Raw genomic sequence first — 23266 nt, 5'->3', positions numbered from 1 at the left:
TGGGAGTGATCTTCGATCCTGATTTATCCTTTAATAGTCACTTAAAACAAATTTCTAGGACCGCTTTTTTCCACTTGCGTAATATTTCAAAAATTAGACATGTCCTTTCACAAAAAGATGCAGAAAAACTAGTCCACGCCTTTGTTACATCGAGACTGGACTATTGTAATTCATTATTATCAGGCTCCAGCAGGAAGTCGTTAAAGACTCTACAGCTTGTCCAAAATGCTGCAGCACGTGTCCTGACGAGAACAAAGAGAAGAGAGCACATTTCTCCAATATTAGCATCGCTACACTGGCTTCCAGTTAAATCTAGAATAGAATTTAAAATTCTCCTCCTCACCTTCAAGGCCCTTAATAATATAGCGCCTTTATACCTTAAAGAGCTGTTAATACCTTATAAACCCACTAGAGCACTCCGCTCCCAGAATTCAAGCCTACTTGTCGTCCCTAAATTCTCCAAAAGTAGAGTAGGAGCCAGAGCTTTTAGCCATCAAGCCCCTCGGCTGTGGAATAATCTACCACTTTCAGTTCGGGAGGCAGTCACCATCTGTTCGTTTAAAAGTAGGCTCAAAACCTTTCTTTTTGATAAAGCTTATAGTTAGAGCTAATTAGTGCGCTCTAACACATGACACACGGAGCTTCTCTTTCCAGCTTCTCCTTCCTCTTCTCCATCCCTATCCCCCTTCCCCGGAATCCCTTTGCTTTATCACCCGCAGATCCAGGGCCTCTGTGGCCGCACCATGGATTACGGTTTGTGGATCGCGCACCGGGGGTCGCGGTGTTGGATCCAGTGTGGCGGATTCTGAGTCATGTGGGCTGATCGTGGTGCTGGTGGCGGACCCTGTGTCGCGTTGGCATTGGGCACGGGCGGTGGACCAGGACCGCAGTGGTGGCTTGTGATGGGTCCTCCTGGTGGGCGGCGGTGGACGGTGACTGAGGACTGAAGTGGCGTCTGGTCTGGATGGTGGATCGTGGTCTAGATGGTTGCTGAGCATGGACTGTGCTTCATCAATGCTGCTAGAGACTTTGATTATTGATGATGTTCTCCTGCACGTGGCATCTATTGCACTTCTGTCCGTCCTGGGAGAGGGATCCCTCACATGTGGCTCTCTCTGAGGTTTCTACATATTTTTACCCTGTTAAAAGGGTTTTTTGTAGTTTTTCCTTACTCTTGCTGAGGGTTAAGGACAGAGGATGTCACACCCTGTTAAAGCCCTATGAGATGAATTGTAATTTGTGAATATGGGCTATACAAATAAAATTTGATTGATTGATTGATTGATTGATTGATTAACCTAACAAAGGAACCTTTATATCTATATGCTTTACATTTACATCAGGACTTTATATTCTACACACTGAACCTTTAAAACCATTTACATTCATTAACATTAACATTCAGAATTTCCTCTAATTAGAAGTCGATCATGTTTCACCTCCACCAGCAGGGAGTAATTTTTCTTCATGCACTTTGGCAAAGTCCTTCAACAGCTCCGTAAAAACTTTGCCAACTCCAGAAGCACTGAAGGCTTTCGTTCGATTATTTTTTTTTTGTCCCTAATAAAAAATGTAAGGATTTTAAAAATCTGTGACTAACCAAAGTGGAGAATGAGAGGGTGCTATTTTTAATTAAAACGTCCAACGCTGGAGCTTTAGTTTTTTGGCATAAACCAAATCAGCAGCAGTCTCTCATTCCAAAGAAGAGCCTGAGCCAATTGAACCTCCTGTCCCGTCGTCCATGCTAACAGCTTCCAATTATCAGCCGGCAGGGGAATGAGACCTCTCTGATGTAGTGGTGTTGGGCCGTATTGATCGGACTGGAAAACTGTGTAAAATTGGAGAGCAGGGACGACCTTGTCTCTTCTGCTCGTCTCCCGATTGACAAACAAATTGGAGACATCGGCGGAGACAAACCTGCAAAGCAATGCTCCCTGCTTCAGGGCTGTGGAGTCGAGAACCGTGTATTAAAGATCCTGTAAGTTCCCTCTGATCGGCCATGATGCATTTCTGGTGGAATATGCAGGCAGGTTGTGATTTAGAGGATCTTATTATTCAGGGGTTTCGATTTTATCACTCTGAGGAGATTGAGTCTGAGGAGAATCGCAGCCACTTGCAGCCGAAGGGGGAGTTTCCACCCACTCCTCCTCAAAGTGCATCATTAAACCAAGAGGCTGCAGAGACCACAACTACACAACTTAGTAGAAGTAAGACCCACTCACACACACACACACACACACACACACACTGCAACAACCTGAGCTCTCAAAGTCAAAGGCATCAAGCGTTTATAAAGATGGACGACATGACAGCTCGACCAAAGTGAAGCCAAAGTGACCACATGATGCTGACCTCACCCACAGAAAAAAACCCAGATTCTTTTATTAAGTTACTCATTGATGAGAGTTAAGTCATCATCGACAGGAAACTTCATTGTGCATCTTGTCATGTCACAGTGGTCAGTAAAAACAGTTAAAACAAGTTGTTTGACAAGTAGAGCAAACTATACACACACTCAAAAAGGCGATTTAAGGTAAACTACGTGACAGCCCAACGGCTTTCAACAAACTGGGAAAAGATGCTTCTTACTTCACTGTGTCTTTAAGTTGCTTCATGTGATCAGACATGTCTTTTCTCTGCCGTGACTGTTTGTGAGAGGGCTGTCAAAAAAGGGCCATCAGAGAGTGTGAGGGGCGGCGGGCGCCGCACACAGTGAGTCGATCCCTCAGTCTGTTTGTGTTCCACCGACACAGTGGAGTCTCTGGACTCTGTCGGCAGCCCTGTTCCTGTCAAGTCAAATAACGGCGTTTCAGATCGGCTGCTCGCTCTGACACGGCGAGCCGGCTCGATGGGAGGCCGCAGAGGTTCCAAGAGGAAACAAAACAAGGTCGGGGAAATTTGCTGAACTCGACCCCGTGTCCTGCTGCAGAATACAAAAGAAGCGCACCCCGAGTTCCACAGCACCGTCATGCACACAAGCTTGGATAACCTGAGAAGTGTCCAAATACCCTTCTTGCTGGCATTTCTATCCAAATGTCAAATCATTCACCTGAATGGCCACGCAGACCTTCAGGGATCTGCGTCTGCTAATGTCAAACCCAACCCGACCAAAGCTTAGGACCCCGGGGGGGAGGAGGCAAAGACAACCGGGAAGGTTTTGTCTCTTCAATAACCCGGTCATGTTTATACTGTGGAAGTATCTCATGACCCGGTTTCCTGTGCAACTTGCAATAACACTGCATGTCTTCATACTCCAGTGATTTCCTCTACCGGCCCCCAAGGTGCTGCAGACACACAGGACGGTTGTCTTTTCCGAGGGAAGGGGGGGGGGGGCAGACGAGCCGTCCACCGAATGCCATCAAATGACACAGTGGTATTTACGACCATTATCTGGGCTGCGTCTCACGTTTACTTTGGAAAAAGACAGTGCCGACAGAGTTCATAAATCAAATTGGCCGAGCGCATTAAAAGAACAGTGCGGTTTACAAGGCCTCGGGGCATTGAAGGCAACACAGGATGAACCCGGTGAACACCTGAGGCAATAAGCAGAGCTTACAGAGAATCCAGAAAACAATAACAGACGATCATTGTGTCTAAACTCAATAACAGCCGACTCGGGTCGGGATGAATAGCAGCCGCCGCCTCACTGGCTGCATTTACATCTGGCAACAGATGATTTGAACCTGATTACTTTTTACACCTGGAGTTGATACAGATCTGCATTTTGCACATAGAGATCCAGAAACGTCCGCCTTGTGTTTGCACGAGGCCAAACACCAGTAGAACAAAGATGGAGGAGGAAGAATGCAAGAAGAAGGCAGCCAATCGTGAATCAGCTCTTTTCTCTGTGTGTGTGTGTCTTTGTGTGTGTGTGTGTGCTTGCTACGTGTGTCTTCTACAAAGTCCACAGGTGAGGACTGAGGAGAAAAACTGACGTGACAGCTTCTCAAACGTGAAGCCAAATCACCTTGATCGCCCCCTGGTGGCTGGCTGTAGCATAAGTCACGAACCCTGCCTCCTCCGTGTTAGCAGATTTGACAGAGACAAGACTAAAAAAGTTAAAGTACACTTTAAATAAATGTTTCTATAATTTAAGTAAGTTCTTGACATACTGTTTGTTAATGTTTCTGGTAAATTAGATTTTAATTCGTTATGTGATGCTATCAAAACCACGTAGCTGTTAGCCGGATCCCGATATATATAGTCCAAGTGCAGCTTCTACCTCACCTGGTCTTCCTCCCTCTTCCCTGCTCTCCCTCTCTAATGCTTAACTCATGTCCAGGGTATTTTATATAGACACGCCGTCCACATTCATATATATCCAGTCTGTGTTTGGAGCCCCTCCTGAGGTTCGGCCAATCGGATCACAATCTGCCGTGCATTTGTTCACCTGTACTTTTGTCTCTATCCGATTGCAGACCAGTCGCCCGACAACCCCGTTTAACTCCCGGCTTCATGCAGCAGGTGACTCCCTCACCGAGCGCCACCACGGCTCACCTGCCGCGTCGAGCGCCGTGTTTACCTTCTGATCTGATCCCCAGCACCCAGGGTCAGGCACCAGCGTTTATCTGTTGAGTGTGTACACAGTGTTGAGCTGTGTGTCGAGCCATCTGTCTCCCAGGCAGCTGTAATTCGGCTTTGATTTCACACGCGCTCTCTTTTCTCTCCGTGGGAATGTGAAGAGGATAATCCTTTCATACAGTCGCAGACAATCCGGGAGACGGCATGGACAAATGTTTCTGTCATTGTCGCCCCCCCCCCCCCGCCCCGAAAACCCCTCTTGAGCTGAACCAGTGAATGTTTTCTTAAATGACTGATTCATACAAACTGTGGTTAAAAAAGGAAAGTCCACAGCACTTTTTAAAAACCCGTCCCTTTATTGGCCCTGGAAGGGAAGTGAATACCTTGTCAATGCTTCACGAGGACACGTCTTTTCAAACATGAAATCAAACTGAAGGTGAATCTGCTGTTTCATTTCCTGCAGGTTAACGGACGAACGTCTCTCTCTCTCACGCGTCTCCGAGGTTGTGTAACACAGACTCGAGCTTTTAAGCACAGAAGGAAACACAGCATGGGTTTGTGTATCAGTCACCTGACGACTCGTGAATGGGCTTTCAGCTGCGCAGGGATTTCTGTATTTAAAATGAGTTTTGCCTCAAGCTGAATTACAGAGAGTTCATTTCTAAAAGTTGTGAGTCTGAGGCTTGTTGTTCGATTGCGTAACAGACCTCTGTGCGTTAAGTTGACGGATAGATTCAATTTCACGTTGTGATCCTGTTGGAAAAAAACAGCTCGAATAAGTGATGAGCTATGTGTTGAGCTATTTCCGTCTGGAGCAAAGTGGCCGGAGCATCGTTAACTGTATCCAGGAGAAACAACAGAATGACAAAAACAAGAGGCCCGTGATTCATTATTGGCATTAAGTGCACGGTGCCTCCATTTGGAGATCAGTCCTGTTTATCAGCTTCGGGCAGGTTTGTAATTAGGACGGCAATACCTCCAGGAGTACACTTTGACTTTTATTGCCCATTGAAAAAGAAGACTTGCAGCCAGCAGCTCATTGACTTGCACTTAGAAGTGGACGGATTAAAGCCCAGCTATTTGTAATGCATCAGACGCATTCTGTAGTGTAATCTTGGGCAAATCTTCAAGGAGCCTCAATGGGAAACTCCAGCTCTTCCCTGGGGTGTTTGGCCATTATCTGTATCGTCTTTAGAAAAAGTTCAGATGTTCTCCTCCGCCTTGTTTGTCTGTTTAAATGACTTTAAGCCTCTTTTTGTATCTGCAGTGGCAGATTTGTTTCCCCGGCACAAGCAAATCCTCCTATTTAGAGCAGAGTTTAAAGAAACAGAGAGACCGAGCTGAACTTTGCAAGCTCGGATTTCATCCCCCTGAAAGACTGAGCGCTCTTCCTGTTGGCTAATTGCTTGTTAGTGCTCCTGAACCACGAGGAGAAAGAGTCACACAGGGCTACTTCAAAAAAACACCCACACACGCAGCATCTGCAGCAGCACAGGCAGATATTGAGCCGCCCTGTCATGTCGGCGCCGTTTACAAGAAGTAGCCCCTGCACCCTGAGACGTGTCGCGAAAGTAATCACTTGACCGAACTCTGCTCAGAATGTTTGCCTTTCTACCCGTGCACTTTAACTGTGTGTGCAAACTACAGTTCAGCAGCTCAGAGGAGAAACTTCAGCTTTTTTCAGCCGTCGAACCATCACCCTTCATCGAGGAGAATCAGGACCCGCTGGCAATGACGGTGGCTCCTCCCTGCCAAGGTCCAATCAGACCAAACAGGGGAAAAATGAGTTTTTTATGGAGCCGACGATAACGGCGGAGCCAGAGTTTGAAAGTAGCTGGCTGGAATTATCTGGCAGCGAGGCCTCGGAGTAATTAAGAGCAGGGAACGGCCGCCCCGACATTATTTCTGGATGATCGAGCAGCAGGACTGAGGAACACCTGAGGCTTTAGGAAGAGGAGCACATTCGTCAGGATCTCCAGAGATTGTGAGGATCGCACCGCAACTGCTGCAGCGACCACTGTTCAGCTGCTGTTCACATTCTCCCACTGACTGCGATGTATGGTTCTATTAAGCTGGATTTAAAAAACAATGCTGGGGAGGACGGACTTCAGCTGCAGCACCGAGGACAATTTAGAGGCAGCTTGATTTAAAAGAATATGTTAAGTCTCTATCAAGGCCGTGATGTCACTGCTCTTTTCTTTCAGTGCCTCTAAAACATAAACAAATCTTAATTCCCCTCTCCTGGCTGAAGCTCAAGAATGAAAGATACGTTTCTGCATTAGAGATAGAGAGAGAGAAAGAGAGAGAGAGATGCATTTCAAGCTGTTATAACTATAAGGCCTGGCTGTCTTTGTGGATGGTAAAAACTTTACGGATGATGTGAATAGCGCTGCACACGGACAAACGATGGAGCGATGAAGCAGAACACCAAGTTAAAGATCTCTTACGTTTTTTGCCTTCTTTATGAAACAGTGGCAGGACAAATTAGAAGCCGCCGCGGTCTAGAGATAATGAATGGGATTAATTAACGGCATAACTCTGGTGGACGCATGTGCTCTCGGAGCGCCCTTGTAGTTATCTAATGTATTGCATTATGGATATGATCTGTAATTGCTGATGGCACTCCTTGATTGATTTACAGTCTATGCATCTGCTAGCAAGAATGAATAAAGGCAGAGCCGTACACTGTATAGCTCCTCTCCGTCTTTCTGTTTGGCTCCTGGAGGAGGAGAGTTTAACACAAGGCTGAATCAAACCCGCCTTCAATCATCCCTTAGTTATATTACTATAGGCCTAGACCGCAGGGGGACTTCCCATGATGCACCAGGGCTCCTCTTCTCCCTCGCCATCTGTATGTTTTCATTTCACATTAATGCATGTTGCTAACTTGACATCTTTGACTGAAAACATCCGCCATGATCCTTCTGTGCTGCAAATATCATCATTATTACAATGGTTCACATTGTTATTGTTATCGTTGCTATTATACGGAGCTTAGTTTGTTTTATTGGTTTATTCAGAGGCCACGCACAACACAACACAACACAACACAACTGTTGAGCTAGAGTTTGAGCCATAGAGCCAATTTCCCTCTGCAGCCCCTGATTGTGCAATATTAAAACCAGATACCATTTTGAATGCCGTAGCCTATCAGTGTACATAATCTGTACTCTGGCTTTTAAGTTGTTATGATATGAGAAAAAGCTCTGAAAGCCAACCTGCCCAGCACCAAACACACACACAGACAAAGTTAGCAACTAGCTAGCAAACATTGTGGGTCCAAATTGTGTTTGCAGCTAGTTTCTGTTGCATATTCTTCATATTGTGCTGAAATATTCGTGGTTTTACACTTGCAAACAATTCAATACTCTTCAGTGGCTCCTCTGTTTGATTAAACGGAGACTGAGTTGTACTTGCAAGCGATTCTTCTTGTACCTAAACCGAATCACTTGCCCTTAATGAACTCCTCACTCCTTGAGTCTCTGCTCCTGTGGCCTGATTGGCTCCCTTTGTCCAGTGATTCAATCCATCAATCAATCATCAATTTGTCCGACAGTCAGGGACCGATGAAGTTGTTCCAATCCGGCCGCAAACAAAGAGATACGAGCAGTTCTTTTGAATGACTCTCAGAAAGAACCCAGCAATAAGCTCCAGGCGTCTTTAAAGAGCTCTAATTCCCACCATTATGAGCCATGAGTGACTTTAGCATCTGGCCGCAGCCTCACTCAGCTACTGTCCTTGACTGAAGACGTCAAGTCCATCTCGTCCAGAGGTCAGGCTCTTCCACTACGAGGTCAATCCTCCTGAATCACGTGAGATGTGGATCCACGCCGACTTCAGGGAGATGCAGGGCTGATTTCATACAAATAGGTTTTATGAGCAATTACAGTGTCGCGGGATCCAATTGTGTGTTGATGAAATATGCTGACACGCTGCTGTAAGCCGCGCTCAGCCCATCGATTCCCAGGCCTTTTGTTACAAATGCAATTACACTGGGTTTGTCTCGTCCAACTCTCCCTCTGTCGGCCACATAATGATCTCGAGGAGGAGTTTCCCCTCCTCCCATCCTTTTACCAATCAATGCCACTCCATGCCTTCTGTGGTTCGGTGACACTTCTTCTTATTGTTAAACTCTGCAATCACTCTGCACCTGATAAGGAGCTGAACTACCAGTACACCAGCCTTTTGTCCTGAGAACTGAAGAGTCCTCCTTGTTGGATTTCATGGACAGTTCAGCTCATTTAGTCAACAACATCATCATCCTGAGCCTGTTTCCTCCTTTCAGATACACACTTGTACCCGACACATTCGCCATTATGTAAAAAAAAACCTCCTTTCATCTCTTAAAAAAGAAATCTGCACATTATAGCAGAACCATTCTTCTGCCTCGTCTCAATCAGACCTTCTCTCCAGCACCCGGCCGACACTGCTTGGACTTCCTGGCTCATCCCCACGCCGAGCCCCCCCCAAACAAAAAGTAACCTTTTAATTGCTTATTTTTTAAATAAAATAAATAAAGTGTGCCGAGGTAGGGTTGAAAAAAAAAGAGAAAGCGATTAGAGCGGGAGCTCAGTGCAAATATAGGCGCCTACTGTGGTTGAAAGCGCGATAATTAGACATTCCTTTCTGTGCGTGCCAGCTACACAGATTCACTAATGTGCAGTGTGCAGCCGCTCCTCATCCGTGAAGCTCAAGTCCACGGAATGAAGCAACTCACCAGCTAAATTTAACAACCTCCAGTCGAACACCGTTTCCCCCGGCTTGCCAAAAAACATAGATTTAACATCAACGTGCACTGGTGGAAGGCAGATGCATCAAATCATGACTCCACCTCCTCTCTGTCCTCAGTGGTGGGAGTAAAGAGGGAATTATACTTGGTTCTGTTTTGCCTGTTAAAACATTTACATCCTGGTCATTTCTTATCAGTGTCAGGTTTTCACCACAGGGGGCGACGTGCATCACTTTTAAACACGACTGCAACAAATTTGATGAACAACCGACTTCATTCATCAACGACACGCAATCTGATAATCAAATTACTCCCATCGCTTTGCATGTCGATGGGTATTTTTCACGCACAGTCACCGGCCACATGCAACACACAAATCAATGTTTGCCGTCATCCGCCGTCCCACTCAAGCACATCGACAGCTCCGGGGGGAAAATCCTGCTCGCTGGAGAATATCTGCATCACTAATGTAATATCGATAGTTAGGGGAGGACGCCGCCACGGGTCCGACCTCAGTAAACCTCGGAGAAAATTGAAAAACCCATCAAAGAAGTGTTCGGTCACGGTGCATCCAAACCTCATCCATCAACGGCGGCGAGGATGACGAGTGGAAACGGACGGCAACAGGTCGGAGAGACTTCTTGGGAAGTTGCAGGGAGAGGAGAGCGATCACAGTGGACAGGAGGCGAGGCGGGGGAACCAAGGGAGAGGTTCTTGGTTCGAATCCCAGTTTCCTCCCCCACAGTCCAAAGAGGTTAATTGGAGACTCTTAACCGGCCGCAGGTGTGAATCTGACTGTGTCTGTTAAGGTCGACCCTGCGATACTCTGGAAATCTGTCACCCCCCCCCCCCCTCCCCTCCCACCCCCTTTCGCCCCAAAGTCAGCATGGATTGGCTCAAGCCCCCCCTCCCCTTCCCGGTTTGGTTGATGATGAACAAATATGGCAGTTTCATTAAGAGCTCACTCGTATCCAGCACTTTTTTAGATCTTCATGTTTTTCTGTAACGTACAAAGTCATTATCTCACTAACCTGCCTCACTTCTTGTAATAAAACTAAGAACATTAGGTCAATTTATGACGAAGTGAGTCTGTGAAAGTGTGAGAGGAATCTAAAGAGAGGCCTGTTTGAGTTGTTAGTAGATTGTCATGTTAAAAGAATGGATTGTTTTCCCACTTGTTGGCATGATAATCACATTCTCTATTATAAGGATTATAATGTGATTATTCTGTGTATATAATCTACTCATGTATATACTCCACAGCTTCTTTGGAACTATTAACTGTTGGTTCATGAACATAAAGAAGTAGTTCTTCACTCTGGCTGTGGTTTAAGAGGTTCGTGGATCGTGTGGAGTGATTTATGAAACCCGAAGGTTTTCTTGTGGCCGCACGAATTGTTTTTTCTATAGAAACATAATGGGCTGTCAAAAAGCTTTATCTACAGGTAAACAAATGGTTCTGGTTCAAAGCCTCTGGTTCGGCTGTTAGACCCGATGATGAAGTATCCACACAAAAAATGAACATTTACTGAAACAGCACCAGGTGGAAAATCTATCTGTGGTCACGTTGAGGCTGATTACATCACCGTTGCTGTTTCAACAATAACAACAACAACAACAACAACAGCGCAGGTCTGTAGCAAGACAAACTTTCTGGATTCCAGACAGAAGCAAAAAGGCAAATCTGTGTGTCTCCTTTTTATTTTTGGCAAGACACCAAATCAAATTCCAAGCTGGAGCCGTGCATGAATGTTCAAGAGCAAAACCAGAAACCGGAGGCGACGCGAGTCCCTTTCTGTTTACCTGCCATCTCCTCAAACAAAACCAATTACTGCCAGAGACTTAATCAAGGTCAAGGCAGAGCACTCATTCATCCACCGCACAGCACAAAGCCACATGACAACACTCTGCAGGGATGCTGCAGCAACATACACTCTGTTTAACCACAGAACCCTCACACACATCATCATTCTTCTCTTTTCCATTGCACACAAACCTCCTTCTCTTGATGTTTAGCAGAGAGAAATGATCCAAAGCAAGAAGAACACAAGTAAACCGTCGTCCCACTGCACTGATTCATCATGACACATGTTATAGGTGGAGCAGACATTTGCGTTTTTGGCTCCTCTTTTCATTCACACACGCAAAAACGACTAAATTGTCATTTTCAGCCGGATTCTTAAAGAAAATGGGGAATAGCCCCTCAGCTGGAGCGTCTATTGGAAATGTGGCGTCTGCCTCCGATTATCGAGTCGTGCGTTTGGATTTATGTGCAACAAAATCACTGCCATTCACAGCGAGATTCTGACTCTGTGCGTAAAACCTCTCCAACTACAAGACGCAGAGCCACACAGGTCCAAGGAACCTGCAGTCTCAGGTCCTTTGAGTTGCGTTGCGCTTTTACGCACGTAGGCGAATTCACCTCTCATTCTCAGGTCTCCAGTTATTAATATACATATCATAACATCACCCTGTGGTTTGCTTGGCATGTATTATTTATGTTTGGTGATCGGGGGAAACTGAAATCAAGCGTGATTGATTGGATCGAGGAGACGAGAGAGGAAAGTGCTTCAGGGCAAAGGCAGCCTCGCGCAGATCTGCAGCGTCTCCACCAACAAGCGCACGATTAGACGTCAGGGTCGTCAACACAGACGAAGGCAGTTCGATTCTTTAGTGACTCTGAGAAACTAAAAAAACAGTTGACGTTTCGGCGACGACAAAGATCTAACGACGTGACGGACGCGTTTCATCCAAAGCGCACGTGTGGGTGCCACGGGTGCAGCAATTACCAGTAAACCCCTGTTTGGCGTTTACTTGGAAACATAACCAAACCACATTTGTTGGAAGCGTTTAATGGTTGAGAGAATCCAGAGCGGGGGGGGGAACTGCGTTTATTCCGCCTGATATTTCATGAGACCAGCGCGTAATCCACTATCCACTGAGGGGGATGGATGCGTTCGATGGAAATGAAAACTGGCGATGACATGACACGAGGCCATTTGGGGAAAGAATTCCCAGTTTGAAATCAAGCATCTTCTAGTTCCGCTGTCCTCTCTGTCTGCGATGCGCCATATGGCACAAGCAGGTCTGGAGCCACAGCATGTCTTTGCCCGTGAGCTCCCCATGCAAAGCACCCCCCCCCCCCCCAACTGCACATCTTCAACACGATGTTCCATCTTTCTTTCAACCATTATCACACATAATTCTATTGGTTTCCTCAGTATTTCAACTCAAGTCTAAAAGAGATGAACACATCCATGAGGATCCACTTCACATGTTTTTTTACGCACTGGCTTTAAACGAGCAACAGTTATACAGACACAGCTCCGTATCTGACAGGTCTCAAGTTCGATTCCCCTGGTAATAACAACCGACACCTCCTGCCCGAGGATCCGTGAGTAACACATCTCAATGAGAAGCTGCCGTTTCTCGGTCACCGTACAAGAACAGACCCGTGTCCTGCTCAGAGGGATTTAGGTAAAAAAAAAAAATACCTGCGTGAGGAGAAAATATCTCCACTCTGTTCGGTTCCGAAAAGGCAAACATGTCACATAAGGAGAGGGAGGAATCCTCTTCCCAGTATCTTACCTGCTTTCATGCGGTCATGCTGGTGGTGTCTCTCGGTCCGCTTCATCGCACCGCGGCTGTATGTCTGGGGACATGCTTCTGGAGAGACGGGCTGTGGAGACGAGGAGCGCCTGGGCTGTGCGAGGCAGAGTGGGGGAGGAGGTGAGGGGGGAGGAGGTGTGCGTCTGTGTGTGTGTATGTGTGTGTGTGGATGTGAGAAAGAGAGATATGGGGAGCGAGAGAGAGCAGTAAGAAGTAGGCTGGCACTTTCTTTGACGCTAATGATTCGTCGTTATATGCCTGTTATAGATTCAGGGGGGGGGGGGGGGGGTTTACCACGAGGGCAGCAACACGTGATTTCATTTCAAATATAAAAAAAATTCACCGTAAAGCTTTACATTTATATCTATTCCTCATTGCGCCAATTAGACCACACAGGACCAGAAAAATATATAAATTCAATGTTTCGAGCTATAAAAACTATATTGTGTGTGTATGTGTGTGTGTATGTGTGTGTGTGTGTGTGTGTGTGTTCATTCATAAAGGCAAGTTGCGAGCTTTACGCACGGTTTGCGCACGGTTCACGGTTTCAGCACCGAGGAGAGCGTTCACCTCTGACAGATGCAATAACCAACATTTTCATATTCAGCTAAATCTTACATGTAGAGTCCCCCCCCCCCCCCCCCCCCCACACACACACAAATCCTCCCCCTCGGCGTCCAGAGCTGCGATGCATATCCTCCAAAAGATCTGCAAATGTAATGTGGATTCTTCGAAAAATCCCATTTCCAGTCAAACAGTGGGGAGGGGGGGGGGGGGAGCTGGGGGTTGGACCCACCAGCAGGGGGGAAGGCAAACCATTTTCTGGATATGTTGGAGCACGACGGGATGAATCACCAAACATCTACGCTCAATTAAACACATTGGTTTGCAACCGACTCTGAATGAAAACAAAGGGGAAGCTGGAGAAAAGAGGAATTCTGAAATTCAGGTTTCATCACAGCCCAGGATTTGTTCCTCTCTCTCTCTCTCTCTCTGTCTTTCTCTCCCTCTCTCTTCCCTCCCTCTCTCTCCCCTGCACAGGAACTGTTGATGAACACGTGACAGCGAGGACCTGCTCTTCATCAGCTTGTATACATTGTGTTATGTAGGGCCTCGTCTCTGTGAAGAAGACGGCTCCTATTATCATGACTGATTTGCACTTACTGGGATTTACCCGCTCTAAGTCCTGTTTGACAGTGGAGCTCTGGTGTGATGTATCTGCCGGGTATTAAAAGGCTCAGTGTGATTTCACAATCATTGGATTCTCTTAAAACCTGCCAGAGAGAAAAGATTGTTTAGGAAAAACAAAGAGAGGATGGGAATGTTTTTACTGACACCTACTGGGGAAGTGATCCGTCCAGCACAGGAGGCCCAGTTAGAGCCAGTGCCTGAACCGATCAGGTCACACCAACTTTGTTCCAATCCCTCCTCCTCTTAAGAAGGTGAACGGGGCCAATCCTGAACTTTGAGTGTCAATTAAAATGCATCCAGTGGCACAGGTTCGAGTTTGGGAAGCGCACGTGAACTGAACCTGAATTATTAAACAACGTGGCTCCGGTAGGATCGTGAGTTGGTGCTCCTGAACGCTGTGGAGGTTGCATACAAAGCAGCCGGGCTCTGTGAGACTCCTCCATCTCCTCCCATGACGGATGTGAAGCAGTTTTTACAATTTTTTTTTTACCTCGGAGATGAGAAACAATGTGCTAATGGCTCGTGGGAATGTTCCAGGTTCTGTGATCCATTGTTAGCACTGGTGTGTTCTCCTGACCGGTTCCCACCTGACGGCCGGAGCCCTGTATGCTGGGTGACAGTCAAAACACCCACCACACGCTATAGCTATTCATTCTGAGACACATGACTCACAGGATGTGCACACACGCTGCTCATTACTCCTGTGTGTGTGTGTGTGTGTGTGTTTGTGTGTGTGTGTCAGTGTAAACAGGCACCTAAATGGCCAGGGGCGGACCCGGTGTAGCATATGCACCTGTGTCGTGCCGAGCCTCAAAGGCCTGTCTGAGTGCACCGCAATTAGTTGAGGAAAATCACAGTTTTTAATGGAGTCACTCTTCGCCAAAGTAGAAAGTAGAAAAGACGCCACGAACAAACAAGTGGTCTAATGCATCGTCCTGTAAATGCCAAACGCATCAAGTAGAGGGTAATTGAGTGTTGTGGTGTCGTGGATGTGCGTTTGTGTGCACTCTGGTGGTTTCACGTGTTGCACCGGGAATCTGTTGTGCGTTTAGTCCCTGAGCGAAGAAGCTCCGTGAGAGGTAAAGTGCTCCAACGTCACATCACAGCAGATAGACGCAAACAAATCCAGGTGATGAAGCTTTAATGTAAACACGTGCATTTCTGCTTTGAATCATATTCCTTTAAAAATATATGTTTAATTTAAAATCTATGAATATTTCAGGTGTATTGAGAGAAAATATCTGTTTCCACTTCTGTTCCTTGGAAACAGGTGAATCCAAACAAAACACATTGTCTCCTGAGAGTCTATAAAAACATTATAAACACCACTTTCTGAATATAAGGCTTTTATCTTTGGTTGATGACATGTCTTTGTTAAAAGATGGATCCACGCAGTTAATACTTAACTTTATTCATCACCTTTCCAAAAACAGAAAAACACAGTCAGTGCAAATACCGATTTAAACAAGGTGGTGCAAAGGACAAAGGATAAAATGAAGCAATAAAACAATCAATTCTTTTTCTGTTGAGGCAGCGTGTGAATATTAAAATTGTTTGAGTGGAGCTGCGTCTTTCACAGGAAAACAAAAAGAAAGAAAGTCCTCTGCACCAATACTATACTCTATATTTTCTTTGGACTTACCCCAGAATCTAAAACCATAAGCAAGAATAAAATGCTTCAACTCATTTAATCATTGATACGTTAAATAAAAAAATGTGTTCAACACAAAGTAATAAAGCTTTTACACTTCTTTTTTAAAACCTTTAAAAACGTGGACATCCTTGAAAGGTCATTTTGATACGCTCTCTAAAAGTGGAGAAAACAAACACTCTGTGACTTTTATTTAATATTACTGCGATTGCAAAGGTTACACTTGTCCTACTTTCCTTTATTTGAGAGAAACACATTAAGAAAAGACGCAGTATTGATCTTTTTAAATATTTGTTAATCCTACCTGCATTTACTACGTGCAGCTTCGGGTGTTTTATATGCGAATTAACTCTATCGTGAAAAATATATGAATCCAAATAATAACAGGTTGGTTAAGTGCCTTCACACACTCAGGAACAAAGTGTGTTCCCAGTTAAAGAGCAGCTGTGAATAGCCTCATTCAGAAGAGGAAGTAAAAGTGCAACAGGTCCTGGACTCTGAGTGCATTCATTGATTCGTCTCAGTGGCCAAACGGTAATTTCTCCTTTCTACCCTGAGCTCGTGAGCCATCTTAAAGTGATTCCTCTTCAGCGAGCTGTCGCAGTTAAAAAGAAATACTGATTAACTTCCATTTATAACTGGTTCTCCTGGTTTAAAGGACGCCTTAATGGCTCTCTGCCGCAGTCGAGTGCCGATTGATTGATTGATTGATTGATTGATTGGATCGTCAGTCAATGTGAGCGGCTGTCGAGAGACTTTACTCACTTGAAGGGAAAAGAAAAAAGAGAAAAGGGCCAAGGTGCCACTTTACTGAGGTGACTGACATAATTCTCTGGTTGTTTTTGAGCAGCTCTTTGGCCTTGAGTCATTTGTAAAATCCAGAGGCTGTTTAACGTTCCTTTATTCCACCACCCAAAACCCAGACTGTTGTTTTGTGAACAGGTAAACGAGCTGGACTGGGACCAGTTTGTTTCACTCCAGTTTGGCAGGTGACCGACGGGCGGTTTGCTGCAAACCCTCTCGGGGCCCACCAGGACAAAAGATAGAAATACAAAACACACAAATCAATAGAGGGGATGGCATCCAGGGAACAGGTCACACAACTGTCACAACAATTGTGTCGTTTGCTGTTGTTTTCTTGGTCTTGTTGTGTGTTCACTCGTTCAACCCGTTTCTCAGTCCTCTCCTCCTGTTCTGCTCATGTTGCTGTTGGTCCCTGTTTACAGTTCGGCACAATAACGAGCGAAGCCTGTTTCTGTGTGCATCAGCGTTTTGAAATATGTTTTCACAAGAAATCCGGTGACCTGCCTGTGAGCATCTGCTGAGCTATTAGTCTTTGTATTCAGCAGCTTCCCATTAAGCAATCGCAAATCCACCGTGTCAGCAGAATCCAGCCGGCAGGTGGACACAGGCCTGGGTAAAACTCCCGTGGATTCCACATTCAAGTGCCACCAAGTGTTTTCTGTTTAAAAATCACTAATAGCTATAAATCCACCCAACTCTGCAGTTCCCCTTCTGGTGGAGAGGAAATTGGAGCTAAAAGAGGTTGATATTTTTATTTACATTCAACAGGTGGACAAAAGCAGGTTTGCAAATGGATATTTATGTCTTTTCTAGTTTGCCGCATGTGTCAGGTCAAGTTATTGTAACACAAATCATATCCTGATGTGTGATTTACTGGTTGTTGTTGCAGTCTTCCTGTCTCCAAGTGGCCAAACAATCCACGAATCAAGCTTTAATCACTCTATCACTTCACACTCTGGCAACAAGCCAGAGTGTAAGCGTTCTGACGACGCAAGGTCGTGCACCTCATCGCGGTCGGCCGAGCGGATATTAATCTGCAATTATTGATCGAGCTGTCGTGTATATTTTCTGTGGATCTTTCGCTTTGAGCTCACGCGTCCTCTCGTGGTGAAGCGAGCGCGGTGAGGGAGTGAAGTGGCTCATCTACCGGGCCGGGGGTTAATTGCCCTCAATCCCAGATCTCCCTTTTGAATGTTTCCACGTCTCCAAATGAGTTCATTAGCAATTCTTTGCAATTCTGTTATAGTGTCTTAATTGAGGGTAATTAAGTGAAGTGATGGCATTAGTGGTTTTTGGTGGACAAAGCATCAAAACCTCTGCAAGGGGCATCGCATGGGCTCCATGTCATTAATGGTGACACTCAAGAATCAGCCCGGCAACCTCTAATTGTGCTGAAGCTTCAGATGAGCAGTGTGTTCATTTGCCTGAAATGTTCCTTTTGTTTTTTTATTTGTTATTTAGATAAGTGGGATAATTGGGACGGAGATGGATTCTGTGCCGGTGGCAGGCGTGCGATTGAAACGTATACAGAGCATATTTTGATACTGAAGATTAAAGGGTTTAAATCCCTGAGTTTCTTGAAATCCCTGAGGAGTGAGAAGCAAAAGACACTTGAATATTAAAAACAAATAACAGAACTGGACGGGTATTTAATTGCACATGATACAAGAATAAATACAGAGTAGGTGGTCTCTGGTTTTAATTGCCGACGTGTTGAGATATCTGTGTCTGAGATTTCTTCGGAGTCTTTTTTTTTCGACATTTCTTACTTTCAGTAAAAAGTAATTTCGACGAAAAACCGCTCCTGGCACAAAACAGAGAAACAACAATGTTCTGCCAATCAGATCCAAACACGTTTATTAAGTACGTGGGATCCGGAGGGGAAACAACACATTTAGTTTAATTTGGATTAGGAGGTGAGATGTGAGATGTGAAACAAATCCCACGTAGACGACAGGATCCAGACTCTGCAGAGAGGGAGGAGATGAGAAGGGACTGGAACCGTTACAGGGGGAAGATGTCGAGTTTTGCATCAGTGGGATATGATGAGTAGAGATTCAGCTCGGTGCATCATGGGATGTCCCCCGGCCGTCTCACGCTCCTGGCGACATGACTGAGGGATGGTTCAAGGCAACACTGAGGGAGGACTTTTATTTTGAAATGAATTAAAAGAACTCTTGAATGAACGGAGTGCATCTGCCTCCCGGACTCAAAACAGGAAGATGCTTTTCCACAGGAAGCTGGAGGCTCTGCCGCCCAGTGACTCGAGGAACCATCAGCTTGCATCCTGGATTACCTGCTCTGATGGTTCCTGACCAGTAACCTCTTTTAGCCTTTTGTCAGACTCCTGTGTGCACGTCTGAAATATATAAAAGATCCCTTTGTCTGCAGAGGTGGAAGCATCAGTTTAGACGTTATTAATAATCCACAGCACAACATCTGAGAAAACATTTTATTCTAATGCAGTGAAGCAGAGCACAGTGAGACAGGTTTTAATGGAGAACAAGGGTCGTCTCCAAATGGCTCTTTTATTCTTCTCATTTATTCTCACCTGTATCTATTCCTTTAATCTAAATATAGCTAATGGATGGATGCGGAGGATCTGATGATGAGTCAGAGCTGCATCTTGGATCCTCACTTCTCGACGCAGCCTGATAATAAGGAGCTGGAACAGGCCTTTGTCTCACGTGGGAGTTAAAGGTTCCACATCCAGCTTCTCATTACTCCTCCTAAAACTCCTCTTTCTTCCTCAAAATCACATTTGTCATGAAAGAATCCCACTCATTGGATTTCACATATTGAAGTGTTGAGGTGGTGCTGACCTTCCTCTCTTTGGAATGGAAACGTGTCCTTCACGAGCCGACAGGACGATATTTAAACGTTAAATCCTCGTGTTTAAGTCTCAAAACCGATTCCCCTCCGTCTCTTAAAAATGATTAGAGCAGAAGCGGACACCCTGTGACGATGCTGTGAATTCCACCAGGATGGAAAATTACCCCCCCCCCCCCACGATATACTGTGTGTGAGCAGCAGCTGGAGCTCCTTCGGAAAAAAGTTTGTCATCGAGTTATTAACCGAATATTAGAAGAACTTCTCTGAAAAGTAAAAAAAAAAGGGAAAGAACCCGTTCTCGTGTATTTCTGAGTGAGCAGCTGAGCGTGAACACTCGTGTGTCGTTAAGCTACGATAGCATTCACAGCGACTTCATGGGAAATGACAGACAGATCGTGTGAGTCATAAAAATGCTAATGATTTTCTATTGGACGGTTTTTTTCTTCTTCATTTGCCTCCGTGCACTGCAGTCTCATATTGTGTCACAACAACAACGAGGCTGGAAATTGGAACCGCACCGAATATCTACCGTGGAGCGGCCGGCTACAAAACGAGAGATTTGACTTTGGCTGAAGTCGGCGGCTTGTTGTAATCAAATCTGACCCGCGATCAGCTCCATCAGCCGAGGTAACCGCCTGAAATGAAGTGGAGAGCCGAGGAGGAGGAGGTGGTCTCCTCCACTGGTGCAGATTATGAAAGGCTGCGGAGTAAACTGGTGCGAGATCAAAGATACGCAGCCGAGCGTGCCCCCCCCTTGTCTCTAAACAATCAGAAATTGAAATTGATTAGGCCAACTGAAGCAAGACAGAGCAAAAGGAAATTGGAAATTATCGCTGGTGACGGTGGGAGACGCTGGTTGGAGAGAGGAGAGATGCACCGACTTCACACGCGGAGTAGAGAGCCTTTGAAAACCTGATTCCACATGTGTTGTCTCCAGTCGTTGGGCCAATCAATGGGTAGAGTGGTTCCCAGTCAATATTGCCTGTGTCCACTTAAAATGAAATCATATCTTAGCCCTGATCACAGGTTGTGGCCTTTTAGAAATGAGATTTATGACAAATGAAGCTTTTTACAATCAGGTTTTGTAATATTCCTCCCACTAGTTTCCTTTTATCACAGTTTCTCTGCACAAAACACAAACAGTGAAACTCTGTGAAGGTCTTTTTTGGTCCACACAACATTTTGGCAAATCTAGTATTAACAGCTTCCTGCAAATGAACGCAGACAAATGAAAAAAGCCCCGGATATCTGTTGCTCTCCACACAGACTGTTCAAACACGATTTGGTCAAACGATAAACAGAAACCACCGGATTCTGCGCATTCACATGTGGAATCTGTTCATAGAGATTGTGTTGTGTAGAGAAACACAACTTTTGCATAACTGCATGTCACAGGGAGGCGATGGTGGAGGAAGTTTAGAACAAAAAGCTGACGTGGGTTTCACTTGGATGTCAAAGTGAAGTTGTCCTTCAGATGGATCTTTTTCAATATTTAACAAAATGTTAAGTGGTGCAACATTCTAAGAAACAAAACCGGTGCAACGTGTCTTTGGCTGATCTTTGTGTTTACCTTGTTATTTCCCTCGTGTTTGGTGTGTGGATTTTGTTTTTTACTGGTTTCCCTCCTTCACTGTGGACGTGCTCCTCCTCCAGTTTCCACCATCTGCTCCTTCCCAGTTCATCTTGTTAGATTCCCGTCAGAGTTTTTTATCCCTCCTGCTACCTCTGCCTTTCAGTTTGTCTGATGCATTTGGTTCCATCTTGCTCCGGACGTGACACAATGAGCAGTTATTGTATTATTTCCTAATCATTTTAATATAAATATCCAATTAAGCTCCCTCCTGATGCTGCTGCAAATGATCTGATATAATTTACAGGGGACTGAGTTTTCTCTTTGACGTGGACTTGAGCTGCAAACTGTTCATCCAAAACCTGGTTTTAATTTCAGCGATGCAAAAATCTCATCCTTCAAACTCGGCACTTGAATCTGTCGACAGCAGAATCCATCTTTCCTCAATAGTTTAATAACACATCACTCGGTCATTTCATCAAGCAAAACATTCCCCTGGTTTTAACTTCTCGCTGCAAACAGATATACTGCAAATTCCCCTGCACACGCAAAAGTGGATTATTTCTAACTTTTTTCTCCGGGCTGTATAATCATTCATTTATCAAAAATAACCATCCCCAGAGTGACCAGTTCCTAGCTGGCACTGGTTTGAGCTAAACCTGTAAATACACACTGTGGTTAGGACCCTTTCAGGTGGTTGGTCATTTGCATTAATCAGTGTAAATCCCCGTCCACAATAATTTCTACCTCCAGTTTCAGAGTGCTCAGAGTTTTATGTCCTCGTATGGTCAGTGCCGGTGTAATTGATAAATGGCTGCTGGTGCCAGAGTTTAAATCACCCTCTGCGATTAGAGTAATAAGAAATCACCAGAGGAAGAAGCAGAACCACGGAAGAGCCCTTTTTATTTTACAGTAATTACAATGTAAATGCGGGTGGTCACATTAAGAACAGCCAATCAAATCTAAAAGGACATTTGGCTGCATAATTAAATAGGAGTCCGGGAGATGGTCAAGCTCTGTAATGTTTTATGTTGATTAGTATAGCTGGTTAAATTCTATTAAAGCTGGTTATGACCATAGCAGAAGCTTTTAAATCCCAGTGGATCATCAAGGTTTACAATGTACTGGTAATGAGGAGACCACAGAACCTCACAGGACAGGTACTTAACAAATACAAATAGCTTACCTATAAATAAATACATACATACAAGTACGTATGTTTTGCAGTTAGTGAAATCACATTTTTATGCTCATAGAAAACAGATGATGACTAGGAGCAGTAACACTGGATAACACAGGGGGGCAGCATAGCCAATAGCTCAAGCACGACAACCATAGGAAATGAGGAAGAACATTCGGCGATGGTGGAAGTTTAACAAACTTTATTTGTCTCTTTCCTCAGAGGAACAATATAACATCTATATTCGTCGTTGTCGCTCGACTCTGCGCTGCCCTCTAGTGGGTGTATTGATTAACAACCATGCTAACACAAAGGACACAATGACTGTTACATCGTTTGAAACTAACAAACATGACACTGTGAGTGTTGCCCTTAAGTTCAGGTACTGATCTATTCATGTATTCCAGAAGTTTGCAGGTTCTTATTAGACATCAGTTGTTGGATCCTGTTTGTTGCGTCAATAAATAAGTTTGTCTGGATCGAACAAAGTTGTGTCCATGTTAACGATCCACCCTCAGATGTGAAAGGTGCAGGAATCTGTCGCTTTCACAGCTCGTCAGGAGTCTCAGGGAAAGAGGGAAAGGGGGGGGGGGGCAGATGTGTGAAGAGCTAACTGGCAAAGGGCTGTGGCTTCGACAAGAAAACAACGGATGCTGGGGAAAGTTCTGTAGAGGAGAAGATGTTCATTCACATATAAATACATCAATCGAAAAATGCTTCCCCCCCCCTTTGGGAGCTCGACTTTATTTTATTGAGCTTTAGTTGGATTTGAATAATTATTTTAAGCCTTTGTCGGCATCTTAAAACATCGAGAGGAGGAGTGAATCTTTTATAATGAGTGAACTGTTCGTGCTCCATGAAATTAAAGGCAGCAGACGGAGGACGTTAAGCTCTTAAAGGGGAGTTAATCACCAGGCATGAAGTGTTCAAACCTGTTTTCTGTGATAACTCATCTGGAGGCATAATGAGCATAATTGTTCGATTTCAGATTCTCACATATGAGCTGAGGAAGACTTGTGGTCTTTTCTAGAATCTAAACAAAGTCCCATCTCCTTTTCTAGAGAGTCCAACTTTGTTTTTGTTGGTCGGTTAAACTTTAATCATGCAAAAGTCCAAAGTGCATTTTAATGAGTGAGGGAAATATTACAGCACAAATGTGAACAGAACAGGTGCTGGTGG

At 44.9% G+C, this 23266-nt stretch overlaps 1 protein-coding gene across 1 annotated transcript in view; it reads right to left on the bottom strand.

Moving 5' to 3' along the window:
- chrm2a (cholinergic receptor, muscarinic 2a) overlaps window positions 1–12958 on the bottom strand; it is a 63864-nt gene extending 50906 nt beyond the window's left edge. The window contains exon 1 of the mRNA XM_062383064.1: window positions 12839–12958. The gene's annotated coding sequence lies outside the window, so the exon portion shown is untranslated. The remainder of the gene's footprint in view (window positions 1–12838) is intronic.
- Window positions 12959–23266: the final 10308 nt, after the last annotated feature.

Source organism: Platichthys flesus, chromosome 23, assembly GCF_949316205.1.
Source record: "Platichthys flesus chromosome 23, fPlaFle2.1, whole genome shotgun sequence".
Classification (NCBI taxonomy): domain Eukaryota; kingdom Metazoa; phylum Chordata; class Actinopteri; order Pleuronectiformes; family Pleuronectidae; genus Platichthys; species Platichthys flesus.
This window is presented reverse-complemented; position numbering and strand designations above follow the sequence as displayed.